At 44.7% G+C, this 23936-nt stretch overlaps 1 pseudogene; it reads right to left on the bottom strand.

Moving 5' to 3' along the window:
* Positions 1–2583: 2583 nt before the first annotated feature.
* LOC125511822 lies at positions 2584–2722 on the bottom strand (annotated as a pseudogene).
* Between the last annotated feature and the right edge of the window lie 21214 nt (positions 2723–23936).

Below are 23936 nucleotides of genomic sequence, written 5' to 3'. Positions count from 1 at the left end.
GGCGTTGTCTAGAGTCGTCCAGGGCGTCGACAGAAGTAGGAGGTGGCCGTCGGTGGCCGCGCGCTGCTACCTCTTGAGCATGCGTTGGTTTTTCCTTGAAGAGGAAAGGGTCATGCATGAAAGTAGCATAAGTATTTCCCTCAGTTTTTGAGAACCAAGGTATCAATCCAGTAGGAGACAACACACAAGTCACCTAGTACCGTCACAAACAATCAAGAACCTTGCAACCAACAAGATAAAGGGGTTGTCAATCCGTTCACGGTCACTCGCAAAAGTGAGATCTACTACAGATAGTAAAGTAAATATTTTTGGTATTTTTGTTGAATAGATTGGAAATTAAATATTGCAAAATAGTAAACGAGATGCGATGTAAATAAAAGAGATGCAATATAATAAGAAAGAGACCCGGGAGCCATAGGTTTCACTAGTGGCTTCTCTCAAGATAGCATGTATTACGGTGGGTGAACAAATTACTGCCAAGCAATTGATAGAAAAGCGCATAGTTATGAAGATATCTAAGGCAATGATCATGAATATAGGCATCACGTCCTTGTCAACTAGATCAAAATGATTCTGCATCTACTACTATTACTCCACACATCGACCGCTATCCAGCATGCATCTAGAGTATTAAGTTCATAAGAACAGAGTAACGCTTTAAGCAAGATGACATGATGTAGAGGGATAAACACAAGCAATATGATATAAACCCCATCTTTTTATCCTCGATGGCAACAATACAATACGTGCCTTGCTGCCCCTACTGTCACTGGGAAAGGACACCGCAAGATTGAACCCAAAGTGAATCACTTCTCCCATTGCAAGAAAGATCAATCTGGTAGGCCAAACTAAACCGATAATTCGAAGAGACTTGCAAAGATATAAAATCATGCATATAAGAATTCAGAGAAGAACCAAATGATATTCATAGATAATCTTGTTCATAAACCCACAATTCATCAGATCTCGGCAAACACTCCACAAAATAGTATTACATCGAGGAGAACTTTGTATTAAGAATCAAAGAGAGAGAAGAAGCCATCTAGCTAATAACTATGGACCCAAAGGTCTGCGGTAAACTACTCATGCTTCATCGGAGAGGCTATGGTGTTGATGTAGAAGCTCTCTGTGATCGATTCCCCCTCCGGGAGATCGCCGGAAAAGGCCCCAAGATGGGACCTCACGGGTACAAAAGGGTGCGGCGGTGGAAAAGTGGTTTCATGGCTCTCTGTGATCGATCTAGGGTATAAGAGTATATATAGGCGAAAGAAGTACGTCGGTGGAGCTACGAGGGGCCCATGAGGGTGGGGGCGCGCCTACCCCCTAGGCGTGCCCTCCTGCCTCATGGCTGCCTCGTGGAGTTCCAGACATCGACTCCAAGTCTTCTGGATTGCTTTCGGTCCAAGAAAGATCATCGCGAAGGTTTCATTCTATTTGGACTCCGTTTGGTATTCCTTTTCTGGGAAACTCTAAAATAGGCAAAAAAACAGAAACTGGCACTGGGCCTCCGGTTAATAGGTTAGTCCCGAAAATAATATAAAAGAGCATATTAAAGCCCATTAAACATCCAAAAAAGATAATATAATAGCATGGAACAATAAAAAATTATAGATACGTTGGAGACGTATCACGCGCGTGCTAGCGCACCATGGGCACACGCCCTCGTGCCCACTGGCACAAGGTTGAGGACGACTGGCGCTGGCCAGTGGACTGGGCCGGCACAGTGCCAGGCTGGCTGGGCTGGACAGGTAAGCCAGTTGAGTTTCTAACCCTTTTCTATTTTTGTTTCTGTTTTCTAATTGCAGTTTGTTTTTGATCCAGTTTTAAAAACCAAATCAATTTTATAAATGCTGAAAATATTCATGAGCACTTTCTGAATTATTTCAGTGGCCCACAAATAGTTCCAACATTATTTGAACATTTAAATTATTTATAGTGTTTAAATGGCCATCAAATACAATATGATATAATTCTAAAATCCAGGAATGACCTAGAAATATGTTCATCATTTTTGGCAGAGGTTTTCACCTTTATCAGAAATCATGAACATTTTCAAAGGGCATTTTGGGTTTATTGAAAATGATTTTATTTGAGCCTATTTGAATTCATTTGGTGCTAGGGTTTGGTCATTCTCCATTTCAAGTTTAATTAAAAATTAAACATGATGCAACACAAGATGCTAGCACTAAGCATTACCAGAACTAGGGATGTGACAAGAAGCCCTGCGGAGATAACTTCACCATCACTGTCACCATGCTGTCGTGCTGCCAGAACTCATCCACTACCTCGCCGTCTTGCTGGATCAAGAAGGCACGGACGTCATCAAGCTGAACATGTGCTTAACACGGAGGTGTTGTACGTTCGATACTCGATCGGTTGGATCGCGAAGAAAATTCGACTACATCAACCACGTTGTCAAACGCTTCCGCTTACGGTCTGCGAGGGTACATAGACACTCTCTCCTCCTCATTGTTATGCATCTCCATGGATAGATCTTGCGTGTGCATAGAAACTTTTTGTTTTCCATGCAACGTTTCCCAATAGAAGCCCCTGCGCTCGATCCATGAAACATCTCTACTCGTTGATCGAAGTCGGCTACCATGCCAAAGAGGTCATCTATGGAAAGAGATTCTATGCGCACATCAAGGCTCGAAATAAGGGGCTGATAGTCCATATCAAGACCAACAATAATGAACGAGATCAACTCATCCTCACCGATGGGTTTTACAACCACACCAAGCTCATCCGCGAGCGATCGTATTTGACCGAAGAAAGCGGCAACTGATTGCGTGACTTTTTGGGCGTTGGAAAGGGTTGTACGACAATTGTTGGCTCGGGATCACAACTGGGCGTGAACATATTGGCAAGGGCAGCCCTGATTTGGTGGGAGTTTTCAAGTGACGCAACATGGACCAGGACTTCCATAGAAAGATTATTAAGTAGGTAGGGCATGACCCACAAGTATACGGGATCAATCATAGTCCTTTCTATAAGTAAGATTGTTGAACCCAACGAGGAGCAGAAGGAAATGATAAGCGGTTTTCAGCAAGGTAATTTCTACAAGCACTGAAATTGTCCGTAATAGGTTGTTTGATAGCAAGATAATTTGCAACAAGCAAGTAACGATAATAGTAAATAAAGTGCAGCAAGGTATACCAATCCTTTTGTGGCAAAGGAAAGGCCAAAACGCCCTCTTATAATAAGAAAAATGTTCTTGAGGGCATACAGGTATTTCATCTGGTCACTTTCATCATGTCGGTTTGGTTCGCGTTCGCTACTTTGATAATTTGATATGTGGGTGGACCGGTGCTTGGGTGTTGTTCTTACTTGAACAAAACTCCCACTTATGATTAACCCCCTCGCAAGCATCCGCAACTATGAGAAAAGTATTAAGATAAAATCTAACCATAGCATTAAACATATGGATCCAAATCAGTCCCTTGCGAAGTAGCACATAAACTATGGTTTAAACTTCTGTCACTCTAGCAACACATCATCTAATAACTACTCCACAATGCATTCCCTTAGGCCAAAGATGGTGAAGTGACATGTAGTCGACATTCACATGACACCACTAAGGGAATCACAACATACATATAATCCAAGTATCAAACACATGTCAAATTCACATGATTAGTTGCAACATGGCTTCTCCCGTGACCTCAAGAACAAAAGTAACTACTCACAAATGATATTCATGCTCAAGATCAGAGGGGTATTAAATAGAATAATGGATCTGAACATATAATATTCCACCAAATAAACCATATAGTAATCAACTACAAGCTATAATTAACACTACTAGTCACCCACAGGTACAATTCTGAGGTTCCGGTACAAAGATTGAACACAAGAGATGAACTAGGGTTTGAGATGAGATGGTGTTGTTGAACATGTTGATGAATATTGGCCTCCCAAGGATGAGAGGGTTGTTGGTGATGACAATGGCTTCGATTTCCCCCTTTGGGAGGGAAGTTCCCCTAGCGGAATCGCTTCGTCAGAGGGCAAAAGTGCTCCTGCCCAAGTTCCGCCTCGAGACAGCGGCGCTCCACCCTGAAAACCATCCCCTTATTTTTATAGGTCAAAAGACCTTATGTACCAGAAGATGGGCACTAGAGGTGGGCTGGGCTGCCCACAACCCACCAGGGCGCCCCTGGAGGGCCTGGCGCGCCCTGGTGTCTTGTGGGCACCAGGTGGCCCCCCTCTGGTAGTTATTTGCTCTAGTATTTTTTTATATATTACAAAATATTTCTCTGTAAAATTTCTGCTCATTTGGAGAAGTGCAGAATAGGTATCTCTGACATAGCTTTCTCAGGTCCAGAATTCCAGCTGTCGGCATTCTCGCTCTTTGTGTAAACCTTGCATATTATGAGAGAAAAGGCATTAAAATTACTCCCTAAATCATTATTATGTATAAAAACATTATAAATAATAGTAGGAAAACATGATGCAAAGTGGACATATCAGTAGGCCATGAGTTGTTGATCCTGGATCAACCAGGGCTATAGGCGGGGTTAGGAACCTCCTAGTCCTTCCCTTCAGAGTTCTTTGAGACTATGGTGGCGGAGGGTCCAGGGATTGTTTTGTCGAGATAGCCAAAAAGTCCCGTCCCCATGATCTGAGAGCAGCCTAAGCTCTCCATAGGATATAGTTGGTCGATTGAGAGGCTCAGAGGTGGTGTTGTTTAGGCTGGAGGAGATGTTCTAGGTGGAGGAAGACATGGCAGAAGTGGTGGTGGAGATGGAAGCTAGACAAGGAAGAAGGAGGCTGAAAGATCGTGGATGTTGCCTAATGGGGGGGGGAGGTGAATAGGGCTTTGAAATAATTACAGTTTAAGCTTGAACAAATGCAGAATAAAACTAGCATTTGATTTCTCAAGCACAAAACCCAAAACAACTAGGGTCACCTATGTGCACCAACAACTTATGCTAAGCAAGATAAACAACTAAGTGATAACAAGATATCTATCATGAAATACAATGGCTATCACAATGTAAAGTGCATAAGTAAAGGGCTCGGGTAGAGATAATTGAGGCACACGGAGAGGACAATGTATCGCGAAGTTCACACGCTTGCAGATGCTAATCTCCGCTTGGAGCGGTGTGGAGGCACAATCCTCCCCCAAAAGCCACTAGGGCCACTGTAATCTCCTCACGCCCTCGCACAATGCAAGATGTCATGATTCCACTAAGGGACCCTCGAGGGAGGTCACCTAACCCGTACAATTGGCAACCCTTGGGGGGCGGTTACTGGCACCCATACAAATTGCTTGGGGAAATCTCCACAACTTAATTGGAGACCCCAACGCTTGCCCAGAGATTTACACCACAATGTGAGCTCTGCAATATCACCAACCATCTAGGGTGCCCAAGAACCCAAGAGGAACAAGCTCTAGGGTACCAAGCACCCAAGAGTAATAAGCTACTCAAACTTCACTTCCACGTATCACCGTGGAGAACCCAAACCTATGCACCAAATGCAATGGCAAGGGCACACAGAGTGCCCAAGTCCTCTCTCAAATCCCACCAAAGTAACTAATGCTAGGGAGGAATATGAGAGGAAGAACGAATAAGAGAACACAAAGAACTCCAAGATCTAGATCCAAGGGGTTCCCCTCACATAGAGGAGAAAGTGATTGGTGAAAATGCGGATCTAGATCTCCTCTCTCTTTTCCCTCAAAAATTAGCAATAATCATTAGATGGATTGAGAGATAGCAAGCTCAAAGAAGCAACAATGGGGGGCAGACACGAGCTCAAAGGATAAGAACATTGGGGGAGAAGACCCCCTTAAATAGGTCCCCCCAAATCAAATCATTATGTGCACTAGACGTGCACAAGCGGTACTACCGCTTAGGGAGAGGTACTACCGCTTAGCATGGTCAATGCAACCCATCGAGACGGAAATACAAGAGCAATAGTTCTACTAGAGAGGTACTACCTCTTATAAGTGGTACTACCGCTTATAAGAGGTACTACCGCTCTACTACCGCTCAAGTAGACTGGGCAATAGAAGCACAAAAATAAGCGGAAGTGGTTGCGATAGAAGGAATCGAAAGTACCGCATAAGAGGTACTACGCCCTACTACCTCTTAGAGTAGTACTACCTCTCTACTTTCGCTCTACTACCACTTAAAGCTAAAAAAACTACCCAAGCAAAACATAAGAATGCTCCAATACTGAAACTGCTATAACTACTGTAAATGGACTCCGAAATCAGCAAACTCAAGCATGTTGGATAGAAGACGACAAGTACTATCCAACAGCGACTGGATACTAAGAACTAGCAATGGAGAATAAATGCCAATAGGATAGGAATAGGACCTTCCCCAAGTATGAACCGACAAACTCACCAACATTGATAAACTCAAAGATGATGCATGTGAACTCCATTTTCGATGAGTTTGAGTTTGTCGTGAAGATGACCACAAGCTGCAAAAACTCACAAGAGAAAAACCAAACAAGAACAAAGAAAGATGATACAAGGAAGCAATGGTTTGAGCTCTGTACGAACGATACGATCAAGATACTTAGTTGAGAGCCCCCTTGATAGTACGAGTATCGATCCTATCGCACAGTCTCCCAACTAACACCATGAGACCGGTAAAATATAAAACCTATCAAGGACATACCTTTGGGTTGCGCATAGTCCACTTGAGCTACATGATGAAGATCTTGTCCTCCTCAAGATGGACCACCTTTCTCGATTGTGCTGGCTCGATGAAGACTAGTAGATTGCTCCCATACTCCACTATGGGTGAGCCTCTCATCGACACGTCTTCACAATGGATGACAAGATTCAAGCATGCAATTTCTACCTCTTGAGCATGCGTTGGTTTTCCCTTGAAGAGGAAAGGGTGATCCAGCAAAGTAGCGTAAGTATTTCCCTTAGTTTTTGAGAACCAAGGTATCGATCCAGTAGGAGACAACTTACAAGTCACCTAGTACCTGCACAAACAATCAAGAACCTTGCAACCAACGCGATAAAGGGGTTGTCAATCCCTTCACGGTCACTCACAAAAGTGAGATCTAATAAAGATAGTAAAGTAAATATTTTTGGTATTTTTGCTGTATAGATTGGAAATTAAAGATTGCAAAATAGTAAATGAGATGTGATGTAAATAAAAGAGATGCAATATAATAAGAAAGAGACACGGGGGCCATAGGTTTCACTAGTGGCTTCTCTCAAGATAGCATGTATTACGGTGGGTGAACAAATTACCACCGAGCAATTGATAGAAAAGCGCATAGTTATGAGAATATATAGGCAATGATCATGAATAGAGGCATCACGTCCGTGTCAAGTAGATCGAAACAATTCTGCATCTACTACTATTACTCCACACATCGACCGCTATCCAGCATGCATCTAGAGTAATAAGTTCATAAGAAAAGAGTAACGCTTTAAGCAAGATGAAATGATGTAGAGGGATAGACTCAAGCAATATGATATAACCCATCTTTTTATCCTCGATGGCAACAATGCAATATGTGCTTTGCTTCCCCTACTATCACTGGGAAAGGACACCACAAGATTGAACCCAAAGCTAAGCAGTTCTCCCATTGCAAGAAAGATCAATCTAGTAGGACAAACTAAATTGATAATTCGAAGAGACTTGCAAAGATATCAAATCATGCATATAAGAATTCAGAGAAGAACCAAATAATATTTATAGATAATCTTGTTCATAAACCCACAATTCATAGGATCTCGGCAAACACACCGCAAAAGAGTATTACATCAAATAGATCACCAAGAATATCGAGGAGAACTTTGTATCGAGAATCAAAGAGAGAGAAGAAGCCATCTAGCTAATAACTATGGACCCAAAGGTCTGTGGTAAACTACTCACGCTTCATCGGAGAGGCTATGGTGTTGATGTAGAAGCCCTCCGTGATCGATTCCCCCTCCGGCAGATCGCCAAAAAAGGCCCCAAGATGGGATCTCATGAGTACAGAAGGTTGCGGCGGTGGAAAAGTGGTTTCATGGCTCTCTGCGATCGATCTAGGGTATAAGAGTATATATAGGTGGAAGAAGTACGTCGGTGGAGCTATGAGGGGCCCACGAGGGTGGGGGGCGCGCCCTCCTGCCTTGTGGCCGTCTCGTGGCGTTCCAGACTTCAACTCCAAGTCTTCTGGTTTGCTTTCGGTCCAAGAAAGATCATCGCAAAGGTTTCATTCCGTTTGGATTCCATTTGGTATTCCTTTTCTGCGAAACTCTAAAATAGGAAAAAAACCAGAAATTGGCTCTGGGCCTTCGGTTAATAGGTTAGTCCCAAAAATAATATAAAAGAGCATATTAAAGCCCATTAAACATCCAAAACAGATAATATAATATCATCACTACAAATAAAGACACATTCATGACATTTTGGGCCGAACGATTTTTTTTCTGTCATACTTATGACACTTCTATGACGTTAATTGTGACAAAACCCGGTATCATCATAGATGTGGTGGGGTCCTACTTCTATCACAAAAAATCATGACAAAAAATGGGATTTTCGTCCTGGGCAGGCCGGAGACGCAGCTGCATGACATTCTTTGGGCCCTCCATGACGGAAAAAACCATGGTAGAAGCGAGGGCAAGGAAAATATCGGGGAGTTCCCGGTTACGGTGGGTGGTCGGGGGCCGACCGATGCGCATTTCTCTCATACGTACACACGTGTGCGCGAGGCGTTGGGCTCTAACTGAACCCGAGCAAGGCGTTGGGATCTAACTGAACCCGAGCGATTGCACTGCAGGCTATGCGTTACTGAACCCGAGCGATCGATCGATCCCTTGCTGTTAACTGAACCCGAGTGATTCCTTCGCTACTGCTGCTAACTGAAGCCGATCGATGCTGCCTCTGGATGAACAGTTAGCGTTGTTGGGGGGTTTGGATGAACAGTTCCCGGTGGGGGGTTGGATGAACATGACCCCGTGGTAGTAGAGGCCGTTGCCGCTGGGTGAACAATATCCCGGTCGATCGAGCCGGTAGAGGGGTGGATGAATAGGACCCCGTGGAGGGCTGGATGAATAGGACGACCCCGTGGAGGGCTGGTTGAACAGTAGCCGGTGGAGGGCTGGTTGAACAGTAGCCGGTGGAGGGCTGGTTGAATAGTAGCCCGTGGAGGGGTGGTTGAACTGGACCCCGTGGAGAGGGCTAGTTGAACAGTAGCCGGTGGAGGAGCGCGCGGTGGAGGCTGGATGAACAGGACCCCATGGATGAACAGTCACAGGTGGAGGCTGGAGGAGGTCGATGGTGGATGAACAGTAGCCCATGGAGGCTGGATGAGGTCAACGGTGGGGATGAACAGTATCCTATGGAGTCCCGTTTTGCGGTACGCCACACCCCTCCTGATGAACATGACCCCCGTTTTGACCGTAGCGCTCCAACACATGTCCGTTTCCTCTGTTTTGCGGTACGCCACACCCCTCCCGGTCAATAGGACCCCATTTCGACCATAGGAGGTCCGTTTCCTCCGTTTTGCGGTATGCCTGACCGCTCCCGATGAACAGGATCCCGTTTCCACCGTGGCCGGTCGAACACAAGGCCGTTTCCTCCGTTCCATGGTACGCCAGACCTCGTTTCCATCGGCTATTCCATCCAAGCTGGTTGGCTCTCGGTGAACACGACGACGCATTCCATTCCGACCCAGCCGGTTGGCTCCCCATGAACACGACGATGACACAGTTTCTCCATTCCGACCCAGCCACAGCCATGTACACGAGCCCTGGTCGTACGTATGCGCGAGTAGGCATTCGAGACCATGATCGTATGTATGTATGTGGCCGTATTTTCTTTCTTGCACCCTGGCCGCTGTACGTACGTGTACATGATACATGCGTGCCTCTACTACGACACATGCGCGCCTTTACTACGACATGTGCCCTTCCTTGCACGGCCACGGTTCATCGCTGCAGCCTATAGACAGACTGATCGTATGTATGTACACGTCCACGACCAGAATGACAACGCTACGTACGCTTCGACCAGGTGGGTCCCGACTGTCAGGCACTTCCTTGCGTGCGAAGATGTAGCTGGTGGGTCCTAGTAGTCAGGGGGGAATTTTTTTCACGAAATACGGTGGCTTGTCCGGTGGGCCCTTGTTGTCAGGTGGATGAATCATTATTTTGCGTGTAATAAGGAGGCACTTCCTTGTTGCGACCGTGGACCCAGCTGTCAGCCTCTCCACGTACAGTACTCTTCCGATGGAAGTCGTTCCTTAACCACATTGACCACGCCGCGCCGAGAGCACCAGGGCGATGGACGACGGCGAGGCCTAGGAAGGGGACAACGCAGAGCCGGGGAAGACGCGGCAGTGGAAGGCCACACGGAGAGGAGTACGAGGGTTCACTGGTTTAGCTGCGGTGTGAGGCTGCCGTTGCCACAGGGCCTGGCCAACGGTGGGAGTAGTAGGGGGCGGTGAGGCCTCTGTGGCAGCACAACCGGCCACAGGAGGCAGGAGCAGGCGGCACGACCGGTGCTGCTCTGGGCGGCTGGAGCAAGAAGACCAGAGGTTGAAGAAGCACTACAACCGTTGGATGGACATCGTACGGTCACTGGAGCTAGAATCGTTCATATTGACTAAGTTGACAAAGCCCTCCGTCCCCATCAACTTAGTAGGCCCACAAGGCAGCCTCCCACTATGCTGGGTCCCAGCTAGTAGGGGGAGTATTCATTTTTCATGTGCGCAATAAGGAGGCACTTCCTTGCGTGCGAAGATATATATAGTTGGTGGGTCCGAGCTGTCAGCGGGGGGAACATATTTTTCGCAAAATACAGAGGCCCTTCTGATGGGCCCAGATGTCAGGTGGAGGAATCATTATTTTGCGCGTAATAAGGAGGCATTTCCTTGTGTGCGGCTATGGACCCAGCTGTCAGCCTCTCCATGTACAATCCACTTCCGATGGATGTCGTTCGTTGACCACGTTGACCATGACGCGCCGAGAGCACCAGTGCAGTGGATGACGGTGAGGCCTACGAAGGGAACGACACGAAGCCGGGGAAGACACGGCAGTGGCTGCCCACGCGGTGGGGAGTACGAGGGTTGACTGGTTCGGCTGCCGTTGCCGGAGAATAACAGCAGGTGTGGGTGAGTAGAGGGATGGTTAGTCCAGCGATGGGAGTACGGTGGAGCGGTGAGGCCTGCGCGACAGCACAGCCGGCCGCGGGAGGAGGGAGCAAGCAGTCCCGCCGGTGCTTGTTTGAGCGGATGGAGTAGGAAGAGCAGAGCTTGAAGAAGCACGACGGCCGTTGGATGGACATCCAACAGTCACTGCTTGTGCGTCAACCTTTTTTTAGGAAAGCCTCAAATCTGTGGGAAATAGTATACAACCCATCTGCCATTATTTCTAATAATTTACAGCCCATTTGCTAATTCTTAAGGTTTTTTGGAGCCCATATTCTTTTTGTTAGCATTACAGCCCATATTATGGCCACGGTTAAAAAATTATACGAAATTTTGCATATTTCGGTGCGGTCCGAACTGTTTTTGATCTAGAAATTTCGAGTCACATTCTAACTGATTTTAAAAATAAATGTATATCAATATAAAATCTAACAAATTGTCCATGCATAAAAGTCAATGCAATTTAAAATCTCGAAATAAAAAAAGAAATTTGAAACTAATTGCCGGTTTGATGTGTTTTAAAAATGTACAGCCCATTTCTCATTACTGATAGGCCGTTTTCTCGGCCAGCCGAATGAAGCTCTCCTCGTCTTGAAAGTTTGCAGCCCAACAGGCCCGACAAAGCGACTTAATCGACAAATCACAAAAAAACTGGGCTAGCCATTTTTAGAAAGAACAAAAAAACTACTAGGCTGGTCTTTGGTAAACATAAAAGAAAAGGTTGTCTAGACAGGCGAGATTGCCCCGCACAGCCCAGTTGACACCCTGCTTCTGTCTCAAAAACAAATTAGATAAATGCCACTCCAATTATGGCGATTCATAAAAATGCCACTGCAATTTTCAAACTTTGAAAAATGCCACTGGAATTTTTGCAAATTTTGAAAAACGCTACTGCAATTTGCAAACTTTGAAAAACGCCACTCCAGACTTCGAAAAATGCCACTGGAAATGGCATGACATGGCATTTTTCAAAGTATGGAAATTGCAGTGGCATTTCTCGAAATCACCAGATTTGGAGTGATATTTATCAAATTAACCCAAAACAAAAATAACTGGGCGAGCTACTGGGTACCTGGTGTCAGCCGCTCGTTGGGAAATTCTCTCGTTTATTGACTATGTTGACAATGGCATGGGACCCAGATGTCAGAAATCCATTAGGAGGAGCCATTTTTTATTGGCTTGAAATAAGGAGGCACTTGCTTGCGTACTGCCATGACCTTGGTGGGTCCCCGATATCATACTCTCCATGTAGAATCATGTCCTGATTGTGTACGCGTCAACCTGGTAGGCCCACAAGTCAGCCTCTAAACCCGTGGCGGACAAACACAACCCATTTAAAAAAAATAACAGCCCATTCCATACGTTCAAATGAAAAGTTCAACATTCAGAGCAAAGTAACAGGTCCGATCCAGATATAGAGTACTGTACTTCCACGTTGACAACCATCATAGCCAAGTTAACTCTCTACTCCCACTAATACTCTAGTAGTGTACAAGTACTAGCTTACTCTTAGCTAACTAGACGATGCCGACCGCCATCTGCGGTACACGCTAAACGCCGGCACCGGCGTCCTCCGCCTCGCCTCGGACTTGCTAGAGGTGCGATAGGGTGCATTGCTCGCGCGCGTTGGCCCTTTCCATGCCGGCGTGGTCCACCGAAGCTTTGACTTCTAAGCGGGAAACCCACTTGACGAGCTTGTAGTAAAATTCGGCGTTGCGAACGCGTGCGTGCCCGACAGCCTCCAGGGCTATTTGCCGGGCGCCGGCCTCCATGTAGTCGGCCCAGTTGCGGGCGCTCTGCTCATGACTCAGAGCATCGGTGCGCTGCTGCTCCATGTCCCGCTGGCGGCGCAAATCGGCAATACGCTGCTCCTCCGCCAGGCGGTCGTGCTCCAACAACTCCTCGTACTTCGCATTGCCATCTAAAGACCGATAGAATGCCTCCTCCCTCCGTTTGCCTTCCGGTGAAAACCGAACACTAGTTCCGGCGGTGACTGCCTCCGGCGTCGCCTATCACGGACGGGTCAGGGCATGGCGGACGTGGCGAGATCAAGGATAAGTGGCGAGCGACATTGGGCCAGTGGGGGATTATGAGGATAGGGCCAGTTGGGTGATGGTGCCACCGGAGAAGCTCGGGAAACAGTAATTATAGGCGGAAGGTAGGCGAACTAGCGTGTCGCGGGAAACACGATGGTCATCATGGTCATCGGAATTCAATGCATAAGCATGCATGGCTTAGCGCGCCAGCTTGCCGTGGAAAACTAGAAAAACTGAAATTATGACTGTGCCGTCTAGTCCCATCAGTGGTGCGTCCTGTCCGTGCTGGGTCGCACGCTAGCATGACGGTCAAACGAGTGCACTCGAATCATCCAGATGAGGTACTCCCTCCTTGTCAATAATGATTCCACAGATTTAAAAGGCTCGCAACAATTAAAGTGCATCTTTTTTCGCATCAGTTAGTTGCCTTAATTACGGTCGGCTGCATGCAGCCACTCAAAATCGCTCGCAGCTAGTACGCAGAGCACCATGCAACGAGTCGCAGCCGAGGGCACACATGCAGCCACTTAAATCGCTGGAATTAATTAGGCTTAAACTTCTGCATGCAGTTAGTTATTGCCATGCCTTGGTCTTGCTGCTTTGGCTCACGGGACTAATAAAACCCGGACGGAGGGAGTACCTTGGTTGGTGAGATTTTTGATTTAAGCCATGCAAACCGGAAAGGAGGTACTAGTACGTGCGTGATCTGCTATTTATTCGTGTAGGGTCGAGTAGGTCATTTCTTGAATTGAGCCCTGGAAGCCGGAAAGGAGGTAGTATGTGCGTGATCCGCTATATATCCGTGTAGGATCGAGTAGGTGGGATAGTGTACGTGTAGGATCGAGTAGGTCGGATGGTGTACGTGTACGATCGCATTAGCTGATGAATGTTAGCTGGGAGATAGGGCATTTGCGAACATTTTTGCTGGCAGTTTCTTCAGATTCACATGGCATTTTCTTCAGAGCAGCTTGCCAGTTTCTTCAGAGGTAGGCATTTTTATTCAAAAAAACTGCCACTTCGGATCTTGCCTTGCAACTAAAACTGCAGGAGTACATTAGTAGGCTAGCTAGTGATCGATCAGTAACTTGTAAACACTGAGCGAACAGAAATAATGAACTATTAGTAACTTGTAAACACTGAGAACACATAAATAAGGATCATGCTGTGCACATCAGTAAGAGTCGATCCGTTCGAAATGTTCACACGAGACTCACAGGCCTGGCATTGTAATATGTTCACATTAATAGCCCAAATTCAAAACCAACCAGTACGATTCCCATACATAAGATCAACATGTTAATGCATCTCGATGATTCACAAATCATATACAAATATGTAGCTCCAAAAGCAAAGATCTAGAAAAAACATCTGTTCTTCCTACTAACATGGATGCTTCTCTTGGCCAACATTCAGTAGAGACTAAAAGACAAATTTGTTTGTGAAGTAATTCCTCTTGCAAACGTAAGTGATTTCACCAACAGCTCGAACCATGAGAATGAACCACACATGATGGAGGAACATCCACTTCAATATGATTTGGTCTTCTCTCGATCACACGGCGAGACTATTTTTGGAATACAAACTTTAACTTAGGAAAAATGATGCCCATTGTATAATTAGACCAAAGCAATGAAGCACCTAGTGTTGGCCAATAAATAGTATAGTACTACTTTTCTGCAGTCCATGAAGTGACTATCCAATCTTTCTGTGTCTATTTTCAAATGGCACTATATGCAGTGACGATACTATTCTCTTGTGTAGTTCAACCAAAATTGCGGTCACTTTGTTTGTTTGCCAAATAGCAACGAGCAGACATCTCTGTCTACACAAATATCAAGCAGCTAGTAAACATATACCCCACCTTATATTTTTGGTTTAAACACATCTGTTCCGCTTAGCATCTGTCATGTTTTGCACTGGACAATTTGATACAGTCATGTTTTGCCTTGGACAATTTCATACTGAATTGATTTGCTGGTTCAGAGCAGAAATATAGCGCCTATTCTTCATCAGACCAAGGATATCCATGTTCGCAGTGATGGAAGAGGTGAAGTCGATACAACCGAAATTGAGCATCCAATCATTGAATCCTGTCCCGCACCTCCAACGTAGGTCCACCCTACCAATAAATTCACATGCAAACCATTAGTATTACTATCTAATGACAGTACAAAAAGAGTAGCAAGATAGTAGTAAACCACGTACCTTCGTAATGAACAGCTCATAGTGCCACCAATTGGATATAAAGGTTTGGAAGAAAACATGCTCCTAATGTTGAACCATTTGGACTTTTTGTGCAGTTCCACTAAAATTGAGCATCCCTGTTTGCATAGATATTGAAAGTGTGATTACTATAAAAGTGTCACTAGTTGAAGCATAGACTAACAAATATAAGCATTCCAATTTCTTAATGGGAAAAGGTAGCAAGACTGTTTCTAACCACCTGTTTGAAGGAATAAATAAGGCAACAACAGCTGATGTCAGGAAGGCATATATAGTTCTTTCTGAAAGAATGATTGATTCCTGACCTTTCCTCTTCTTTTAAGCATATTAGCATATTTTGTGCAGTTCAACTAAAATAAAATGCCATCACCGCCTTGACAATTCAGTGACACTGTACAAAAGGAAATGACTTAACATTACATCATGATGTCAGGTATGTAGTCGACAGGCATTAGAGATAAACATATAGACCTCCTTCGATAACATAATGAACATTAATTTTAACAAAGGTGTGACTAGCTTTACCGGGATAATTTGAGTGAACTCTACACCCTCTGTTCCTTAATATAAGACGTTTTCGCAGTTCAATTTAAAGTACCCAAACGTCTAGTATTTAGAAAAACATGTAGTAGTTTTCTTGAGAACATATCAGGGAAAGCTTGCCACACTTTATTTATGTCCATACGCTAATGCAACACCATTCGAATAGTACAAATATACACTAATCCAGTGGCTAGTGCAATAGTAGAGTAGTTATTTTATTATAGGGTACAGTACAATGGTTTTACTGAACATATTTCAATAAACTCTAGCACTAGAAGATTTCTATAAGAATTAACAATACAAAATGTAAAGGTAACAAGTTTCAGCATTGGTATACTAACTGTGCATGAGCATTAAACCAAATACAAAAGTCTGAAGGTAACTAGCATTATCAACTAATGACAATGTAAAAAATTTGCAAACCATGTACCTTCAAGGTAAATATCATTTCGAACTCAAGGGCACCCCAAAATTGCTATCCCAATCTTCATAATCGGTCAAACATAAAAACTTGATCGAACGAATCAAGAGAATAGCCAGAGGAGGAGGTGCCCACTGTTGACCTTTCCTCTTGACACTGTACAAAAAAAATTGACTTATCTCATGAAAGTGAGGTATGTAATCTATAAGCATTAATAGTGCAAGAATCTGAAGGTAGTAACAAGATTCATCATTGGTATACTGGCTGTGCAACAACATTAGAATGCCTTAGCTGAAAAATATTTTATACATCCACAGTCAACAGCTAACCTTGAAATAATCCAGTGACATTAAATGGCATTGCTTAAATTTATCGGTGGCATTAGACTGAGTGCGGCATTAGTTAAATGTGACATCACTTTAATAGTAGCATTGCTTGACTTGACTGCTGGCGTTATACTAACAGCAAAAAAGCGGCAATAAGAGCATGGGAGGCCCATTCAGACAGTGGGTACACCAGTACGATGTACCTCCACATATGCATAGAGTGGTGAGGGAGGTATGGTTGCCCAGAGCAACAAATATCCAGGCAGCATATGTGGATTATGTCCCATTTTTGTTCTCTTTAGCCACCTTTTTCCTATGTGAGAACAACAAACCGATTAATCCGGTCATTCTCTATTGCGTTGTCATGCGTTTCTACCCTTCTTCAACCAAGAGACATGAGACTCGTTCCTTAGCTACTGATTTTCCCCTTTTCAACCTAGATGCGGGTTCGATGCCTACTCTCTTGGATAGTACAGTCTCCCTTCCTTTCCTTATTCAACCCAGACATGGATTAGTCTGCATAAAGTAGGGTTTCCTTCAATAGTGCAAATTAAGGTTTTTGTCTGCGTGACCAGCAGAGCAGAGGATAGCAAATTGGGAAGATGGTGGAGTGGAAAAAGATCCACATGAAGCGACGTGGCAGATGGGGGCAATAGAACAAGGGTATGGTTCGAAAAGATGTATCATACCTGAGGGTCGGCGGGAAGTGGCTTCGCTCGTGGTCATCATCCTCCGCACATACTACGACAGCGAGCTTAGGGACGGAGGCCATCCCGCGCGGGCGCTAGGTCTGAGAGGACGGCCTTGTCGTCAGTGCGTGACCTCGCTCGCCGACGAGGAGTGCATCAATGTTGCACGTCCGTTTCTTCCCCGGCGATCTGTGACCACCGGTGAGGAGGGAGAGAGAGGCCGTCTTTTTAAGATCTGGAGAGAGGGTGATAGTGTGAGAAGCAAGTGGGCAGCCCTTAGTAAGAAAGCGCTGAAGCTCCAGCCTATATATATTTTTATACTACTAGTACTAGAGGTGTAGTGGTAGAGTAGTTTATATTTTCTCTGCATACAGTACCAATTAGTCGTGCTTCAAAACTGAACGGCACGCCATTAAAAAAATAAAGTCAAGAAATAATGCGGCACTTCGGGCCAACGCGGCCAGATCGCATTTTGCACGAGAAATGACACACCATGTTTCGTTGACATGTGGTCCTGTTTCCAACATGTCAGTGAGACGACAATGAGTCCTTTTGCACAATTTCCGAATGGACGTCTATGTAGGCCGGGGCACCTCTTCGTGTACCGTGGCAACCATCCACCGCCTCTTCGCCTTCCCCTATCAATTTGGAACTGCTATCGCACCCTCTTCCTCCCTCCTCCATTTGCCTTCACCCTTCCTTCTGCCATTGTTCGATCGTCTTCTCCATGGAGGGAACAAGCCAGAAACGACCCCGTTATTCTTGCACCGATTTGAAAGAGGACGTGGTGGAGGAACTCATTGATCGGTGCGATGTCATCACCTCGGCTAGCATGGCAGGTTCGTTCAAGATCATTCTCGACTCAACTAATAACATCATTACAAGGAACCCAAGGGTCCATGAGCGGTTTGATCTCCCTTATCTTCTTCGCTATAAGCCTGTTCGCATGGGCGTGGACGACGGATGCCTTGCCTTGTGCAAGTTTATGCCTCTTGATAATAATACGTGTGATGTCAAGGGTACAGTAGTAGAAAAAGGGCCTTTAGTCCCGGTTCATAAGGGCCTTTAGTCCCGGTTCTAGAACCGGGACTAAAGGGTCGGTACTAAAGCCTCCCCCTTTAGTCCCGGTTCTTACTGGAACCGGGACTAAAGGCCCTCCACGTGGCCGCTGCCTGGAGGTCCACCTTTAGTCCCAGTTGGTAACACCAACCGGTACTAAAGGAAATTTTATGAATTTTTTTTTATTTTTTTAGAATTTCAAATTTCTGAATTATTTTAACCTCTAATCTCTAATCACCCCTCATCACTGCTCAATTTAACCTTTAGTCTCTAATCACCCCTCATCATTCCAAATCATCTAACTTCGCGAACGGTCACCCATCCTCTCACTACTCCAGCCTGAGCACGCTTAACTTCCGGGTTCTATTCTCCCTCGTTTCCAAGTCTGCACTTGTTGTTTTCCTGACAATAGTAAGATGTCAATCCTATTAACCCTCAGGAATTTAGCTTGAGCATGAAGTCACACATTTCACTGTTTGAGTTTGAAACTATTGTTCTAAAAATCAATAATTATTTAGTAACACTAATATTTCTTGAATAAGTAGTTTGACCACAGTTTGACCATAGTTTGACCAGATTTGACCAAAATTCAAAAAACTGAAATAATTATTTAGTAACACTAATATTTCTTGAATAAGTAGTTTGACCATTGTTTGACCACAATTTGACCACAGTTTGACCATAGTTGACCAAAACTCAAAAAACTGAAATAATTATTTAGTAACACTAATACTTCTTGAATAAGTAGTTTGACCATAGTTTGACCAGATTTAACAAAAATAAAAAAACTGAAATTTGAGCATAACTTTTTTCCTTTTAGAATTTGAGGATTCTAAAAATTTGCAAACAGGCTGTAGGCAGTCAAAATCGGAAGCGGATTTTCATTCTGAACATTTTGATATATTATACTTTTTTTCCGACATCATATGCAAAAGTTATAGCCGTTTTACATTTTCCCTACATTTTTTGCAAAACTTGTCCAAATTTAAGTTTTTAAATTTTCCTAACTAGTAGATGTAGTAATATAACTACCTCTCGAAGTATTTTATTTTTTGAAGTTTTTATCATTTTCTTTTGATTTTTTCAAAACAAAAAAGGCGATCCACAAGGGGGGTAGAGTTTGAAAATGGGACCTTTAGTCCCGGTTTGAGACACAAACCGGGACTAAAGGGCATTGCACCCTTTAGTCCCGATTTGTGTCTAAAACCGGGACTAAAGGTCTAATCTTTAGTCCCGGTTTGAGACACAAACCGGGACTAAAGGGCATCACACCCTTTAGTCCCGGTTCGTGCCACAAACCGGGACTAAAGGGCTCAGGTGAACCGGGACTAATGCCTTAGCCGCACGAGCCGGGACCAATGCTCACATTAGTCCCGGTTCGTGACTGAACCAGGACTAATGGGCTGACCCAGTCTGGACCTTTGCCCCCTTTTCTACTAGTGGTAAGGCCTAGGCTGGCACAGATGGAGATTGGGTTGTTTATATTGGGTACAATTGCGAGTGGGAACTTGTGAATGTGTACACTCGTCAATGGATTCCATTTCCAAAAATCTCAGAGTGCCCTGAGGTTGAGCACACAGATGATCTACGTACGTTCAAATACGATCATGGTGGCTGTCATCTACGGAAGATAGCAATTTGTCAAGTTCCCAACCGCTCTTGGAATTACGAGAACTATGAAGTTGTTGCTATCTTCGACAAGCTTGTTGCCGTCGTTACTGATTCCATGGTTCGTCCATGGATATTGCTCAAAAATCAGTTTCTATACACGGATGAGTAATGTGAGGCAATTGAATATGAGGATCTCGTGTTTGCTGCCACCACTCGTGGCTCTGTTTTTGCATGGGATCCTCATAGTTTCGGTACGTTTTTCTTCCATCGTAATTATAATTGTTTCATCCACATGCATGCGGGTTAGCAAGTTTCCCTTTACTAATTAACCTTCTTGTGTTTCCAAGGTCCTGTGAACATTCCACCACCTATACTTGAAATTTTTTATAAACCAAGGGGGAGATGACGATGGTGATGATCACGAGCATGAGGACGAGCAGAACTTATATACTCAGTGGCGCCTGGCAACTAATACCGATGGATCACCTCTTCTTGTCTGTATACAGTGCACTGAGAATGTTACTACTGAGGGAGCACGTGTTGTCTCCCATTGTCGCCTTCTCCGGACCTATTCCAACACCCATTGCAGGGTATTCGGGATGGATACTAGTGTGCTAGCGTCAACACCTTCTCCCTAGTTCAGTATTGATAGTCTTGGAGAAAACCCGCTCTTCCTTGGACCAAACTATCCAATGATGGTGAAAGGCGATCCAGCTACTGTTGACACAATGTTACTACCATTTATGAGAAGCAGCTGTATCTATACCTCGGACATTGCGGTGGTTCCCTACCCTGGTGCTGATATATGCCGCGTCAGCCTGGATGATCAGTCCTGCGTTGCTCTCGATATTGACAATAGCTGGCCCTTCCCAGAGCACCTATGGTTCAAAGCAAGCGTTTCCAACGCCAAGGATTGGTTGAGTTGAAGTTCATTTCATTGCTTGTTATTTGTTGTGTGATGAAAACTTTAGTATTTACTAGAATGTTTTGTTGGAAATAATCTATAATCCAACATGTATCCTCGTTGTCGTTGTGTGTTGATGACTTGTTATATGTAATGAATGGTACATTTGCAAATGCATGTCATAGACTCAATTTATGAATGGTTTTCGAGTCATTTCTTGGAGTGTGAGTACCGTAGTAGTATAGCCAACATCCGGTTAGCATATGAAGTTGCCACATCACATAGAGCCAACCTAATATGGAGTATGCTAGCCCTCCACCGGCACGCCGCTTCAAATGGAAGATGAAGTGAGAGGTCGGGTCACCTTGTGTCCAGATCTGAGATGCCACGTGTACCAGATGAATGACTCCAAGTTCGACCACCGTGATGCCAGGTGCGAGCCGAGGAACACTGTTAGAGAGGCCCCCCTCATAATTTTCCTACATTGGTCATTTGATTCATAGGATAGAATGCTATAGGATTTTTTCCCTATGTAATCATGTTTTAATTGGCAATCTAGCATCCACTCCAACTTTTGTTTCACTTCCTTTGTTCCTACAAAGAGAGTACTTGCTCTAAATGATGTGCCACTGCAAGAGCCGCCTATATTAATTAACCATGCTCTAAAAAGGTGGACCAGCTTTGGCTATAGTAGTACTGTACTAGGTTAGTAGGTGACCTGGCGATTGGCTCTTCTCCTCTTCCGGAAGTTGAACAATAATGATGGTACTACAGTAGTATTTCTGGCAATCTGACACCAAATGAACTGCTGCATGTCCATCACTCATAAGCAAAAGTTTCTTCTCATGTTACGAGCCACCACGCACGCGTTGGCGAGGGAGAAGGCGCAGTAAGAAAGCTTCTCGTCGTTCTGCGAGTTGACGGGACACATCAAAGTTAGTACTCTCTTCAAAAAGGGCCGACCATGTCCATGGCTACCATCCCGTGCTCTGTCATTGAGTACATGCACTATTCACGTGCCATCGAGGAGAAAAAATATTGCGTAGTACTAGGTGCCATCGAAGTGCACGTCTCACTTACGCACTGCATATCTCCATTTTCTTGCATGACACACCACCTTGATGCTAGATGTCCCGCATTTCATGGAGGCATATAGTATGCCGCGTGTCGGCAAAAGGATGAACAAAGCTCATGTCTTAAACGAAAGAGTGGAAGAACATAGATTCCCGACGACCGAGAAGGAGCAACAAACCTCGCGGTGGAGCGTCTGCACTCATAATATTTTATATTATTCCGCAATATAAAATCAACCAAATCTCTCCACGTTCCTATACCATTCTATAGTATGAGAATAACTTTGAACGTAAGCCATTGATTCACTCTATCCAATGGGCATAGTTGGAAAATCCAAACAAAACCAAGCATTGGATCAACTCTTTTAGCACTTTGATTGTTGCCGCCTGCCCACCTAGCCCACCTATATATCCGCTCATGTGTGATGACCACATGATCTATCCACTTAGATTGTATGTTAAAAAAATAAAGGTCGATAACAAATGCGGCACCTCGGGCCAACGCGGACATATCGCATTTTGCACGAGAAATTACACACCATGTTTTGTAGACATGTGGTCCTGTTCTAACATGTCAGTGAGACGACGGCGAGTCCTTTTTTACAATTTCCGAATGGACGTGTAGGTCGGGGCACCTCTTCGTGTACCGTGGCAAACTGGCAACCGTCCACCGACTCTTCGCCTTTCCCTATTGATTTGGAACTACTGTCGCACGCTCTTCCTCCCTCCTCCATTTGCCTTCACCCTTCCTTCTACCTTTGTTCGGTCGTCTTCTCCATGGAGGGAACAAGCCAAAAATGACCGCGTTATTCTTGCCATGATCTGAAAGATGACGTGGTGGAGGAACTCATTGATCGATGCGACATCATCACCTCGGCTAGCATGGCAGGTTCGTTCAAGACCATTCTCGACTCAACTAATAACATCATTACAAGGAACCCAAGGGTCCAGGAGCGGTTTGATCTCCCCTATCTTCTTCGCCATGACCCTGCTGACTGGCGGTGACGAGGAAGCCTTGCCTTGTGCACGTTGATGCCTCTTGATAATGATACGTATGATGTTAAGATGCCATCGCTTGAGGGAAAGGCTTGGTAGGCGCAAATGGAGATTAGGTTGTTTATATTGGGTACAACTGCGAGTGGGAACTTGTGAATGTGTACACTCGTCACCGGGTTCCACTTACAAAAATCTCAGACTGCCCAGAGGTTGAGCACACCGGTATTCTATGCATGTTCAAATACGATCATGGTGACTATCTTCTACGGAAGATAGCAATTTGTCGAGTTCCCAACCGCTCTTGGCATTACAAGAACTATGGAGTTGTTGCTATCTTCGACAAGCTTGTTGCTGTCCTTCGTGGTTTGACTGGATGGATATTGCTCAAAAATCAGTTTCTATACACAGATGTGTACTGTGATGCAATTCAATACGAGGGTCTTGTGTTTGCTACCACCACTTGTGGCACTGTTTTTGCATGGGATCTTCGTAGTTTCGGCACGTTTGTCTTCCACCGTAATTATAATTGTTTCATCCACGTGCATGCGGGTTAGCAAGTTCCCTTTACTAATTAACCTTCTTCTTGTGTTTCCAAGGTCCTATGAACATTCCACCACCTATACTTGAAATTTTTTCTAACCAAGGGGGAGATGATGATGGTGATGATCACGAGCATGAGGACGAGCAGAACTTATATACTCAGTGGCGCCTGACAACTAATACCGATGGATCACCTCTTCTTGTCTGTATACAACCCACTGCTGATGTTACTACTAAGAAAGCAGGTGTTGTCTCCCATGGTCGCACTCTCCGGACATATTCCAAAACCCATTGCCTGGTATTCGGGATGGATACTAGTGTGCTAGCGCCAACACCTTCTCCCTGGTACAATATTGATAGTCTTGGAGAAAACTCGCTCTTCCTTGGACAAAACTATCCAATG

Source organism: Triticum urartu, chromosome 5 (assembly GCF_003073215.2).
Source record: "Triticum urartu cultivar G1812 chromosome 5, Tu2.1, whole genome shotgun sequence".
NCBI lineage: Eukaryota > Viridiplantae > Streptophyta > Magnoliopsida > Poales > Poaceae > Triticum > Triticum urartu.
Note: the sequence above shows the minus strand (reverse complement) of the source record. Positions and strands in the feature narration are given on the sequence as shown.